This window comes from Hypanus sabinus, chromosome 1 (genome assembly GCF_030144855.1).
Source record: "Hypanus sabinus isolate sHypSab1 chromosome 1, sHypSab1.hap1, whole genome shotgun sequence".
Classification (NCBI taxonomy): Eukaryota; Metazoa; Chordata; class Chondrichthyes; order Myliobatiformes; family Dasyatidae; genus Hypanus; species Hypanus sabinus.
In genome coordinates, this window is record NC_082706.1 from 155197402 (window position 1) to 155213032 (window position 15631).

The window sequence follows — 15631 nt, forward strand, 5'->3', positions numbered from 1 at the left end:
TCTAGTAAGTGTAAGTGTTAATGTCAGGACATTATAAAGTCATGATATTTTATGTGAGGTCTGAGACTTCTGTTCTGCGATTTATCATGTATTTCAAAAGCACTTAGAGGAACACTTGATTGTGTCTCAACTTTGGAATATGTGTTGATAAGTGGGATGAGATATAATAGATCTGTTTTGGTCAGCATTAATGTGATGGATTTTATGCCATGAAAGTTCTGTGATCATCACTTTGTGTACAAAGATCAATAAACTAGGATACAAAGATCAATAAACTAGGATAAAACGTGTCTCACAGATCAGGTGCAAAGCTCTTCCATAGGGATTCTATTGCTTAGTGGACATTCTGCTTGCATCTAAATTGCAATATGAAATTTTACAAGATCTCCCTGTGGGCATGTCATACCAAAGCATGAAGGCTCCCGATCATACAGATATGATGTTAGTTGGTACACAATGCACTTTTTATGTAACTCTTGCAACTTTTGTATGCAGTTGTAGCCCTCAAAAGCCAAAAAGATTATGCTTGCCAGGGGGGGGGGGGGCGGGGGGAATAGGCCTAATTGAACAGAAGTTACATGATCAAATTTACTTGAGAGACATTCTAGGTAAATTTGCTATTGAGGGTTGCCATGAAATAGAACATAGAATATAGAACAGTACAGCTTGGGAACAGACCCTCCAACCCAAAATGTTGTGCAAAACTAATTAAATTAGTCATCAAGTGCTCAACTAAACTAATTCCTACTCACAATGTCTATATCCTTCCATTCCCTGCACATCCACGTGCCTAGTTGATGCAACATCAATAACTCTCTGAGATGTGAGGCGAGATATAGGCTTTTATTGACTGGAAGAAAGAACAAACAGCAATTGACCACCATGCTACATCCTGGAGACTGAGGGCAGGGCTCAGGCCCCAATCGCCTTTATACTGGGGTCTGTGGGAGGAGCCACAGGAGCAGTCAGCAGGGGGGGCATGTTCAGACAGGTATATGTAGTTCACCACACTTGTTAAGAGCCCCCTTGTATGCCTCTATTGTATTTGCCTCTACTACTATCCCAGACGCTACATTCTAGCACCCAGCACTCTCAGTATGAAGAGATCTTAGCCAGCACATCTGCTTTAGAAGTTGATATTTTGCAATGGGTTAGCCATCTTTGATGCTTAATGCAAGGCCAATAGTTTTCTTTACGTAGGGTAATCTAAGCAATCATCTCCACAGCTGTACATCTACAGATGTGTGGTACCTCTCTTCATTCATGCAAGGCCAATAGTTTTCTTTATGTAGGGGAATCTAAACAATAATATCCTGAGGTGTACATCTACAGATGTGCAGCACCTCTCCCCTCACTCTAAGTAAGAGTTGAACTGAATCTGACCAATCTGGCACAGTTGTTCTAATTGGGAGCATATGCCATAGTGAGATATAATGCTTCCAAGTTTGCACTTTTTGCATGACTTTTGACTTTTGAGATAACCCATAGTTACTATTCATGAGTATGCTGAAGACAGCAAATTCATAATATTAAAACACATTACTCCTGGCACATCTTGTGCATCAAAAGTTACACCTCTTCCATGATGTCCCCTTTGTAACTGGTACAGGTTTCTAGTTTGGTGCTGTTTGCACATAGATCTATGTAATTAAAGAAAAAATAGGACCTGGTGGCTTTTTGTGTCCTCTGCATGTGAGTGGCTGGGCATCATGAAAATTATGCTTGGTTTTTTAGTGCTTTGTATCCAACTCATTGCAGATACACTGTTATAAACAGAATAATCTAAATGTGAAACAGCAGCAAAAAAGATGACATTTAATGTTCAGATGAGATCTGCTGATTATGTGGAATTTGTTGCCTTCCATCCACACCAGTCCCAACAGTTATGCATAAATGATGCGTGCCTCCAATGAAAACAGTATACAGCTTCTGTGCTGTAAATATGTAATCCCAGTTCCAGGTGCAGGCTTCAACACGTTATCTTGTAACAATCATTAAAACATATTCTTCACGGTTAGACGCATGAAAAACAAACACACAGCTATACTTGGTCTTGACTTGAGAGGCCTGTTGCAGAGTGTGTAGGGGAACGGATCCAATGAGTGATTTCTGTATTTGTTACCCAAACCTATCTTTCTGCAGCTCCTCTGTTTTCAAGATGGCGTGTGCAATTTGAAAACACGAAGTCATTTGCAATGACCTTAACCAAGTTGTTAATACTGAAGGAAAGAAAATAATTTAATTTGTCAAACATTAAAATAGATGTAACAATAATGAAGATAACTTGCAGTGGTAATTCTTTTCAATTTGACTAAATCCCTTTAAGACATATTCCAATGAAAAAATCTCATTCTTTCATGTTTAGTTCATTGAAATGCAAACTGTATTATAGAACATTTGAGGCTATCAAAATTTAGTGATGTTATAAGAACTGAAGCACAGTTTGTCATTTGCCTGAACTGTGTTATTATTATCAGGAGAACATTCAGCTATTGCAATAAAAACAGAAATATCTGGAAAACCACAGAACGTTTTGAACACCTTAAAAGAGAAAACAGCGTACAGAGTCATGGAATGGTTATTGCACAGAAGGTGGTAATTTGGGCCGTCATGGGAGCATTGCTCATCAGATGTATCTTTGTGAGAACCAACACAATATAGGATTCTTGTGCAGTGTTCTTCAAAGGAAAATCTAAGGTGAGCCAGAGCTTTGACAATTACATCACACGGTTAAAAGAAATGGCAATGTTATTTTCAGATAAGTTTTGAATAATAATTTTCTTGGATATGATCCAAACCCAACCAGAAGTGAAACAAATACTGGTTATAAAATAAAATCTGACCATGAAAGCATAAGAATTAAATTTAGCTCATTGTTCTGGTGAATTCAGCAGTTCATCTATTATACAACTCAATCACTCTTAAATCTCTCCACCTTATCTGGACAATAATTTCAAATAACTCTCTCTTGAGTAAGGTAGTGAGGTTTGAAATTTCTGAAATTTCCTGAGGAAAATCTTGACAAGGAGTAGCTGGACGGCATCTGCATTCAAACTCTGAATTTAAATCTATTGCATAAAGGGAGCAGGACAGTGAGCAGTCATATTATTTTCATGGGGGCACGTACCAGCTGTTCATCGGTCTGAAAGATCGTGAAGTCCCATTGTCATAACTGGGTGGCAGCAGCATCAAGTTCTTGACTAACTTCCTGGGGAGCTGCCGGACTGTTCCTCAGCTTGCAATGTGAACTAAATAAGAATGTAGTGACCAATTTTGCAGGAGCTCTTCATACTTGATGGCAACATCCACCAGTGGGCACAGGTTTAGAGTAAAAGAATGGATCAGAGGAGAAAGATTTTCACTCAGAGAGTTGTGGAGACTGATTCTCACCACATTCTGTGAACATCTGAGTCATCAAGATAAAGATATAATCCAACATCTGGTACATGGAATTACTTTAGATGGCTACATGATGATCTACATGGACACAGTGAGTCAAATTGTTTTCCTTTCTGGTTTCTTTAAATTCACTTTAGTACTGTATTGCAATAATAACATGTTACATAATGATGTCCTGTTGTACAATTTCACCAAGTTCATGAGTGTTAAATCTTTAGCCGTTCTCCTAGCTCATCCACTCTATTGGAATTACTCATTTCCCTTTCTATCCTTCCTCAGTGTGTCTATGACCCTTGTAAGGTATGGTGAACAGCAGGGCCTACAGCCCTTTCACTGTGCCTTCAAAAGTAAGTAAAACCCTCAGTGTAACTTCTTTTGATAACTGGAACACTTTTCTGTTCATGAAATAAACCACAGAGGTGCATTCATTTGTTTGCACCTGCGATAATGTTGACTTTTACTGCCAACAAAACAAACAGCTAAATGTAAAAAAAAATTGATAGCTTGATCAATCATTACTTCTAATCGTAATATAGGTCTAAGTTACTATTGTGTTACATTAAACTCAAGAACAGAACCAGTTGGAAATTCATATGTTACAGTTAAATTATCATCTGTTCTTTTACTATTGGAGAATATCAATAAATTTTAACAATGATAAATCCAGGTTGTAGGTAAAATAATTTTAACACAGATTATGAATGAAAGTTACTTCACCAACTCGTGCTCTACCTGACTGGAATCCACATTCACATGTCATCAGGGTTTCCATTATATAAATATTAATGGTCTGGAACTCCTCACAAACGTTGGCTGTATTTATTGTTTGTTCTCTGTGTACTGTAACAATATTGATATTTTAAGGATAATAATGGAGTAAGATCTCAAGATCTTTAATCTGTGAAATTCATTAATTAGGTAATACATGACCTGCTGTCCAATTCTCTTCATCTGTGGTCTATATATTCCTGAAGTCCCATGAACTAGACTTCCTATTTGCATGACAATTTCCTGACTGAGGAAATAATACAGGATGCTATCTTTTGGAAGCAGACTCCATCCAGCAGGCAATGTGCAAGTGAAAAAGTCTATAAATAATCCCTTATTATAGTGCATTTGAAATCAGGAGGATGCCTGTGGGCCAGACCCATAATCTATTACTATAATTTAGAAAACAGCAAAATTAACTTTAAGAAAGTTGTTTTTATTAATGCCAATGTTGTTCCATAGGGCTTTGCTTTCCTTTATTAGTATAACTTCCATATTACTTCTACGTGCCAAAGGTCATAATAGGCATCATGCTATGGAAACATATGGTACAAGCAAATTAACAACTATTGTCTTTTGCTGTTGGTGAACATCAATAATTGGTGTTTCCTCCTCTACAAATAGGGTTTGAAGGGGATTTAATTCATTTGATGAATGATGACTAGAGATTTTCTATCTGTTTCACCCTGAGTTTCAAGTGCAAATTGGATGAAGCGGAGTAGAAAAGCAGGCAGAGATCTACCATAAATCCTAGATGTGTCCTAGATTCAAAAAAAAATATTCATGGGACATGTTCATCTGAAAGTAGCAGAAGCTTCAATTAAATATTAATTAGAGGCAGGGGAACCTGAACATCATTTCCCAGTGTTCTGGTGTGCGGAACATCCAGAAATAATTATACCAATGTGAATTTAGCATCGAGATAGGCTTGGCAATTAAATGCATACAGGTACTTTCAAAGGTCAGAGAAACATTGAGGGAAAAGCATTGCAGTCACGTCCTGACTGTTTCAATTCCTTTAAATCCACTGATACGTGAGTTTTAGTGAATTTTTGCAACATTTATTTACTTTGTCCCAAAACCATTTTGGCAACTAAGTCTAAAAATGAGGGAAAGGAAATAGAGGTTTAGTAGAAAGCTGAAGATGGCACATGAGGTGCTCTGTTCCTTCAGTGCACTCTCTGCAGGTGAAGGAAGACAGACCTTGCAATGTCAAGAAGTTCATGGAGATAAAGACTCTTTCAGCAGAACAGCAGACCTGAATCTTCTGCTAAAATATTTGTATGATTACTATAATTCTGACTGATTTTCCAACAGAACTCCAAAGGAAAGTAAAATGAAATCAAGAGAAAAAATTATGGCAGTTAATATCTGTTGGGTGAAAAAGAAAGAGAATGCTGGCAATATCCAAAGGTAGATGATGCTATTTTGGATATACTCTTGAGAACTCAAGACTGCGTGACCAACAAATATTTTAACAAGGTTGTAAAAATAGAGAGATCAAAGAAAGGTGTGATAGAACTGACAGACATACTAATGCAGGGGGGAATTATGAGGCCAGATTCTTGCCTGCATCCATCCCTTATGTTTTCTCATGTGACATTTGTGGTTCTGCCCTCCATTTCAACCTTTTGATGAGACAATGATCCTGAGGCTTTGACTTCAGAATAACTAGATCATCTATTGACAAACTGTTGCTTTCACAAGAATTTTAAAACTATTTTGAAATAAAACAATCATCAGACAATAAATAGAATGTTCTAGACAGCTTTGGTCACCACATTACAGGAGGGTTCAAATAGATTTTACAAGGGTAGTGGAGAAACTAATAAAGTTTTAGTTATGAGGATAAATTTTACATGTTGGTGTTATATCAACTGGAATATGAGAGACAAAGGAAAGGCTTAACTAAGAGGTCTCAAGTTATGTGATAGAAAATATCCAATTCCCTTCATACAGTAGTTAATAACTAGATTTGAAGAAATTGATAGAGGATTAGAGAAGAGATGAGATTTTTTTTCATCTGGTACACTTGAGGTTCTGGCTGAGCACAAGATTTGGAACTTAGATCTAAAAAGAAGTATGCTGGTTAACTCTTTTTCGGTGGGCATAGACATGATATGCTTAATGGCTATTTTATATGTCATAAATGAACTATGGTTCTATAATTTTATCCCATTCCAGACTTAAACATATGTCTTAAGGATTGTCTATAAGAGAGAAAAGCACTAATGCCAAATCATATTATAATGGCTGTTTCTCTGCTATATGCATCTATTTTCAGAATATCTGGCGGCGCACTATACTATTACCAGATGTCCATGTAAATAAATGAACCTGCATGGTAATATTGACCTGCAGCTACTTTGGTACAATTTACATTCTCCTGTTGAGCACTAATGAAGAATTTATCCTGCAGGGAGGAATTCATGTGATAAAGCAAACAAAAAAAATCTAACTTACCAGGTCAATATTTGAAAATGTCAGCCTTTGCCACAATAAATTACTATAAGCAGGATCTTTTATCAAAGAATACTTTCAGCATAAAGTACAACAACATTAAGACAACGATTTCAATTTTTGGCATTGGACATTCTGCATTTCCACCTTATTAGGATAGGTATGTCAATTATTTCTAGTACACTGCTATGACCATTCAGTAACCTTCAGCTAGGAACAACACACAAATAAAAATATTCATTTACATTTTTTCCATCCATAATGATAGTCTTCCAGCTATTCTCACCAAATCAGGAAGTTCATGTGTAAAATCTTTATCTAATCTCATATAGTTTAGCTCATTATGCCAAAAACTTGAAGCTAGGCTGTGGCCTTTGCACTTGAAATCCTGAGGCACCTCATGTTATCAGGTAAAGTTTGACATCAAGCCATGAAAAGTGATATTAAGACTGAAGGTTAAAAGGTTGGCCAGAATGTTAGTTTTCCAAGAGGATCCGAGAGGCAGCTGATTTACATATATTCAGACATGTAAGGTTTCAAAAAAGTGAAAGCTGTCATATTGAGGAAATGATAGCAGTGAAGGTATCAGTCAGTATTGCACTTAGCTGGTGTCATGACCCAATTGCTCGTCTTAGTTCTGGTAGCTCGGCGCAATAACACTTTCACAAGATTTTACAAGATTTGCTACAGAAGTGTCAGCTGCCATTCATAACTGTGTGTCACAGTGCTACATCATAACGAAATGAACTTATTTCTACTTTCCCCATTTGCCATGAAAAGTCTCAGCCTGCCTTGCATCTAATGATCTGAAGCTACTTTTCTTGGCTATTGATTTCCCACCAACACACTTTGCTTAGACAAAGATACAAGCACAGCGGGGTGCAAAAATCATAATAGATTTTCTTTCTTTTTCTAACTGATGCACTTCAGAATAAATTATGGATTCACCAATCCCCATAGTGCAGTGTGCTTGAAGGATGGGATAATTGAAGATCATTTAATTCTGAAGCCATATTTTTCTACGTTGTATTTTCTTCAAATACAGCTGTCTCAGGAGCATTGAAGCTCTGCAAATTTATCCTTGGGTGTTTTCTGTCATGTACAACTGTAATTGAATAAGTTTAGGGGGTTTCCACACACTTCCTATTAAATATGGAGCAATGTCCAATCTGCTGAGATAACTAAAGTGGTCGAGTTTGAGGGAAGAAATTGTTGACATTTCAGGCCAAGGGTTTTGGCCCAAAACATTGACAATTTCTTTCCTCCCATCAATGCTGCTCAACTCATTGAGTTCTTCCAGCAGATTGCAAATCCTGGAGTTTGGAGCAACACAATCTCTTCTGTCTCCTATCTAACATGTATCCACAGTAAAAATACACACAATTCAACATTATCACAACTGTTTGAGAAAAATCAAGTGCAGGCATAGAGTCATGAAGTTGTATCAGGTCTTTTGGCCCAAATCATCCAGACTGACAAAGGTCCCTACCTAAATTAATCCCATCTGGCTCTTTTGGACCATATCCTTCTGAACCTATAAACATATTCATCCAAATTTCTTTCAAGCATTATGATTTCACCTGCAACTGCCACTTTCTCTGGCAGCTTATTCCACATACCCACCACCCTCTGAATGAAAAAATTCCCTTATCCCTCCTAACTCACCTTAAATTTTTAGATTCAGACTCCGCTACTCTGGGAAAAAGACTGTGATTATCTATCCTATTTATGCAGTTCATAATTTTATAAATCTCTATAAGGCAACCCATCAGCTTTGCTATTTCTAGGGAAAACTGCCTCAGCCTAACTATTTGACGGGCCAAATAGCCTAATTCTGCACCTATATCTGGTCTAATTTCTCATATAACTCAAGCCCTGCACTCCTGGCAACATTGTTATGAACTTTCTCTGTGTCTGCTCTTGTTTAAGCATATCTTTCTTTGATTGTAGTGGCCAGAACTTCACACAGTACTCCAAGTGTGGTCTTATTAATGTCTTGCTGCTACTGTCCACCAGGACGAACAGAAAACTGAAGTCCCACACCAACAGATTTGGGAACAGCCACTTGCCTACAAGTATTAGGTTCTTGAACCAACCACAACCTTACCTCAGCAATGGAGTACTACGACTACCTCTGGAACCACCATGAATTTGTCTTTTTTTGCACTAAGGTACTGTTTTTTTTCTCTCACCCATTACTCTTGTATAACTTATGTATAATTTATATTCTGTGTGTTATCTGTATGCACATGCCTGTGATATCACTACAAGTAAGTTTTTCACTGTACATATGGCAATAAACTCAGTTTGACTTGACTTCTAAAGCTGAACATGATGTCCCACCTCCTGTATTCAATGCACTGTGAGATGAAGGCAAATATGCTATAGAACTTATTCACCACCCTAATTCTGTTGACCCTTTCAAGGAGCCATGTACATGTACCTTATTTCAACAATCCACCCATGGTTCTGTCATTCATCGTGAATGTCCAATGCTGCTTTAACTTCCCAAATTACCATCAATTTACATTATCTGAGTTACATTTCATTGGCTATTCCTTTTTTCCCACTTTCCCAGTTGATCCTGATACTGTTTTACCCTTCTTTGCTTTTCACTTTACCACCAATTTTGACATCATTCACAATCCTTCTTATTGAGGAAAGTTCAAGAAGGGACCAGTCTTAAGTATGAATGTTAATATTTAATTTATAATTTAATTAGCTTAAAAGTATATCTCTTGGCCTGTTTTACATGAAATCTCTCTCTTTATCTTTTGTTTAGTTGAATCCTTTTATTGCTTTAAAATGGAGAAGATGTTAATTTCTCCTGACAAACTGGCTGCTAAAATGGCCCAGGTACTAAGCCAATATATGCTACCTGGATCCCACTATTTTAATTTATTTTCCTGAAGAACAGAATGTTTGCTCAAACCTGGAAAGATAGGCATGCTGAATTTCATCATGTTAGCAAGAGACAGATAGCTCAGACCCAATTTTATTAGTTATCTTATAATCAGACCTTCTATTCTTTATGATCATGAGATTTATTTATCAGGCATAGGTTATGTTCTTATGTGGTCTACACATTGTAGCAATATGTTTCCTTGCACTGAGAATGAGTACAATATTAGCCAATGAATTTCAAACATCCGTGCTACTTTTTCCTGAGATCAATTTAAAATAATTTTCCTGCCCTTCTCGACTGATCAACATGCAGCCAATTTAGAACCACAGTTTTAATTTTCCCTTTATATTTAATGTCCCTAAAATAGATAAGAAAAGCATATGATGCAATGGGCACATAGAAAGGTTGTAAAGTGGTCATAGATAGGTCAGATGCATTGGCAAAATGAGGTATAACATGGGTAGTATAACATGGGTAAATGAGAAAATAATTATTGGCAGAAATATAAAGGCTAAGCATGTTATCTAAATCATGAATGATTTCTTAGTTCAGATGTGCATGGGTATCCTAGTGCTTCATTCATTAAAGGCTGCTCTATAGGTACAGTAACTAACTGAGAAAGGAAACAGAATATTATTGCTTTTATGCTTGGGGATTGAATTCAGAAGTAGAGATGCTACACCACAAATGCTAATACTCTGATGAGAGCACATCATGTACAGTATTGCTCTTCTTATTTAAAGGTGTTAATGCATTAGAAGCAGTTCAGAGTGGGTTCATTAGACTAATACCTGGAGTAAGCATGTTGTCTTATGAGGTAACAGTGGACAGGTTAAGCTTGTATCCTCTAGGGTGTTAAGAGGGCGAGGCGACTTGATTAAAAGATCTAAAATCCTGAGAGTCTTGACATGGTGGAAGTGGAAAGGAAATTTCTTCTTGTAGGATAATTTGGACTAGGGGCCACTGTATATAAAAAATGGTTGTCCATTTAAGACAGAGATGAGGAAATTGTTTCCCCTCAGTAGTTTGTGAACTTCTGAACTCTGTTCCTCAAATGGAAGTGAAGGCAGAGTTTTGATAAACAAAGTGATAAAAGGCTATGCTGGGCAGTGTTGAAATTGGAATTGAATCAGCCATCACTTTATTCAATTGCGGCGAGGCTTAATGAGCCGAGGGGCCCATTCCAGCTCTCATTTTACCTATTCCCATGTTCATCTATTTTAATCAGCTTTCTCTTCAAGCCAATTTATGAGGTACATCATTGATTCATTTTAAAAAGCTAGACACCCCATATCTTCTGCTCACCCTTTTCTATCTAAAAAATGTTCAAGAAATTCTACTATATTGTTAAATCCAAATTAACTTGAACAAATCGTGCCATGTTCCAGTCACTTTTACACAAACACTGAATTTGTTTAACAGTTCTCATAACTGCAAGATGACCCAAATATTTTATAGTTACCTACGTAAGTACTTCTTAAAATATACTATGTATGCAGCAATTGAATTAATGTGTGCATCAGTTAAAATTTCTCAGTGGCTTGATTGGCTCTGTGTTTATCTTCAAAGTAGTACCATGGAACCTGTGTCCATCTGAGAGACTTGAGATTTGCTTGTGTGAACTCTTCAAAAAGATGGCATCTCCAACAATACATTCCTTCTCAGTACTCCAATGGGATCAAACTCATGCTTTTGTTTTCAGGTTTAGTAAATGTATAAATTGTTGTAAGAATTGTCTGCAGCTGGAACATTTAGGATCTTCATTTTGCTCTTCTGCTATGGAAAGATGTAATACTGTATAACCATGAGCTTCAGAAAAATAAAACTTTTGAAAACTATTTTTAGCGAAGCTTGAAGCTGGTTCTACTGAAATGTAGCATCTCCAGCAGGATAGGGCAGTTGTGCAGGCAGCTCTGATCTGGCCAGCAGCATTGGAACACCTGTAAATTACTTGAAACCTACTAATTAATGGAGCAATTCATGGCCAAATGCAGGAAAACATTACAACATTCCGCTTTGGGTTATCAGTAACAATGTAATTAAGGGAACACTAAAATAGCTCTGTAGCAGTACAATAAAGAGCAGGGGGATGGTCTTGTAATAGAGAGATAAAGAGGGAGTCTGCGGGGTTAGTACCAGACAAAGCTAATCCAAATCACATAGGGAGGCTAACATGAACTATAGTAAATCAGTATCTGGTTACAAGCCTAACAACTATACCATGAACTCCAGGATGGAACCTTTCCATTGTACACATTAGATAAGGATGTAACTGTACACAGTTCAAGTAGCACACAGGGTAATGATGTTTAATGGCTCACATAGCACAGAGGTGCTGAAGCTTGACACCCCTAACAGCTTACCTTGCCTATTTTGCATATGGGGCAGAGATAAATGTGTTTTGAGGGAGATGGGTTAAGTAGGGAAGAAATAATATGTGAGTAATGGAAACTTTGGACTGAGAAGTGTTCATTCCAGGATAAGTGACCCTGTTGATGTTAGTGTGTAATCTAGGGAGACCCCAGACTCCATGTGAATTCTTTCTATGTACAACAAGTACACACATCACTACCTATTGATTGTCTCTGTTCTGAGAAGAGGCAATCCAAATACCTGCCTTTGATATCTAGTGGCATATCAGCATTGAAACTATCTTCATCATGAGCCTGGATTCACCATTGATCAGAATGCTAACTGGAATAAGCACTGTGGTTGCAAGAATATTTCAGAGGCTGGTGTTTTGTGAAGTGAAGGGTTCACCTCACATATCCCTAAAATCCTGAGCAACACACAAAATGCTCCAGGGACTCAGCAAGTCATGCAGCACGTATTGAGGTGAATAAACAGTCCATTTTTTGGGCTGAAGAACTTCATCAGAGGAATCATTTTAATTGGGACAATTAATAGAAAAGCAGCAATGATCCCTGTTCCCTTTAAGCTTGCATCAAAGGAGCTCAGCTGATCGTTATTCCCTCAATCTCCTTCAGCACTTGCTGGAATACCATGGCTGCAGAATGCACCACCTAAAAGTTAACTGCATTTACTTGCTAAGACTTCTTTGACAGCATCCCCTGACCTTCTGAACTCTACTATATGAAAGGAAAAACAGAGCAATAACGTGGGTTCTCCTACAAAGCTCCCCTCCAAATCTCACTGGATTTTGGAGATGTATTACTTTTTTATTTTCACTGGCTCCAAACCCTGGAAATCTCTACTTAATAATACTGTGAGAGTAATTCGATCTCAACGAACATCTTCTCAACTACTATCCAGGCTTGTGAAACTTTGCTTGTTGAAATCCATAATTTTACCATTACAAATAAAACTGAACCATTTCCTTCTTTAAAAATCTTAATTGCTAGTAGAATGACAGAAAGTACACATGGTGTTACATCTGTTTGCTATTGACATTTACAAAGTACACATTGTGCATTTGACATTTTAGCTGTAGGTTTCCCCAATATTGAGGCCAACATTACTAAAAGGACAAAACTTCGGGTTAAAAGGCTACTTATAGATTTTGATTGTCATTTTTTCCTATAGCAGTCACTGTGCCTCTGATCTACTTCAGTAATTGTAAAAGGAACTCTGGGAAATCTGAAGACCCTAAAAAGTGCAATATAAATGAATTAATTCCTTCAGTGCTGTGCAGAAGTCAGACACCCGAGATTTTTCATATGGTTCCATATGGTATGGCTTCCACAAGCCCTTGATCAAGGCTCTCTAGGATTACCTGGAGGGACAAAAGCAAACGAGACAGCCAAAGTCTGAGAAAGAATCGTGGCAAGTTCTCCAAGACATTTGGAACAAACTGCCAGCCAATTTTGTTATAAAACTGCACTACAGTGTACCTTAGAGAACTGATGCGAATTTAATGACAATGAGCGGTCTCGCCAAATATTGATATGTTGCTTTATTGTTTATTGCTCTTTAAACACTTTTCATTTCATTATTTTTGAAAGCATCATAGCATTACCGAATTTTTTTACATGTGCCTAATACTTTTGCACAGTACTATACAGGAGTAGTGTGAAGCTGTCCCTGTGACTCTAAAGGGACATTTATTATATGTTGGTCTTTTGTCCATCGACTGACATGAGAAGCAGTGTTTATTAATAGGATGAATTAGACCTGTGGTTTTAGATACTTCACCACATCATGTCATCATAGCGGTGTTGAAATACAAACAAATTCACATCCATTCTATTGAATTTAGGCAGTATTCCAAGATTATTTATAAGATAACGTGATTATTGCTGAAAGCAATTTCTCCTTTATAGCTACATGCAGAGTTGAATGATAACATACTTAATAAACAAATGCTTAAAGACAGTGAAGGTGTCTAATTTCAGCATAGAGGGCACATAATTTAAAAAATAGCTTCAAAGATATAATCCCTAGAGATGGAAGCCTAAGCCAAAGTAATTTTTATAATTGCAAAAACTACTGAATCACAAAATTCAGACCAGAACTTTCAAAACAAATATAATGAAATGAAAGTAAATGCACAAGGTTATGAAGTCTATATTATTTTTAGTAGTCTAGACTAAATCAATATTTCTGGTGAATGAACATCATTTATTTTCTAAACTTTATAATGCATGTACAATAATTCTGCAGAATTTCAGTTAAGGTATCTAGAGAGGAAAGCTCATCTCGATAATATGGTGCAATTATTAACTACTAACAAGATTCCTAATCATTATGTGCAAGATAAATTTACTTTGTTTTTATTAGTAGTTGCAGCATTTGAGTAAAAGATTTGTATTTTATATTTGTGACACATTGCTTTTGGCTCATTGGCCTTCATTAAACAAAATATTAAGTACAGGAGGTGGGATGTTATGTCAAAGTTGTATAAAACATTTGTGAGGCCTAATTTGGAGTATTGTGTGCAGTTTTGGCCACCTACTGAAAAGAAAGATGTAAATAAGGTTGAAAGAGTACAGAGAAAATTTACAAGGTTGTTGTTGGGACTGAAGGACCTGAGTTATAAGGAAAGATTGAATAAGTCAGGATCTTATTCCTTGGAACGTAGAAGATTGAGATGAAATTTAACAGAAGTGTACAAAATTATGAAGTGTATAGATTGGAAAAATCCAAGATGGCCTTTGCCTCTGAGGTTGGGTGGGACTACAACTAGAGTTCATAGGTTAAGGGGAACATGAAGGGAAACCTCTTCATTCAGAGGGCTGTGAGAGTGTGAAACGAGCTGCCAGTGGAAGTGGTGCATGCGAGTTTGATTTCAATATTTAAGAGAAGCTGAGATAGGTACATGGGTGGTAGAGGTATGGAGTGTTATGGTTCTGGTGCAGATTGATGAGAGTAGGCAGCTTAAATGATTTCAGCCTGGACCAGATGGCCCAAAGTGCCTGTTTCTGTGCTGTATTTTTCTCTGTCTCTATGGTGACATTGGTAGGAATAGCCTTGGGAATGTTTTCTTCAGCTACATTCAGGATGGTCTCAGAGCAGATCATTATAGAACCAAACAGGAAGCTGTCTGTTTGAGATCTGGTATTGTAATCTGACAGGCTCAGTCCTGTACAGAGAAGGTTGAGGCGAAGTAAGAATGTTAAGGATCATAGTAAATTGAAAGAAAAGGCAGAGGTAGATCATAAGATTTGGGAACAATAAACTATTTGGCCCTTCAGGTTTTTTCTGCCATTCAATAGGTTCATGGCTGACCTGTCATTCCTTAAATCTATTTTTCTACCTTACCTTGTTTGCTTGTACTGATTAGAAACCTCAACCTTGTTAATAAGCAAATACTTCACCCCCTCAATTCCTGTGGCAAGGAGTTCCAAACACTCACAGCTCTCTGAGAGAAGAAATTCTTCCCGATCACAGTCAAACTTTGTACTGTTATGTAACTCCATTTCTCTGCCAAGGACACTCATGTTGGAGGAGAAAGACCTTATTTTTTCTCTAGGTAGACTCCAACTTGATGGCATGAACATAGATTTCTCTAACTTCTGGTGGTTTCTCCCCCTCCGCCTTCTCTCTTTTCTTATTGTCCTTTGTAGTTCCCTCGCTAGCTAATTATTTGAAATGTTCAGGTTAGAATGCTTACGAGGAATATTTTGGGAACTTCAGACGATA

General features: G+C 37.2%; 1 pseudogene; it reads right to left on the reverse strand.

The window, feature by feature from the left end:
• Nucleotides 1-15429, reverse strand: part of LOC132405696 (uncharacterized) — a 32352-nt pseudogene extending 16923 nt beyond the window's left edge.
• Nucleotides 15430-15631: the final 202 nt, after the last annotated feature.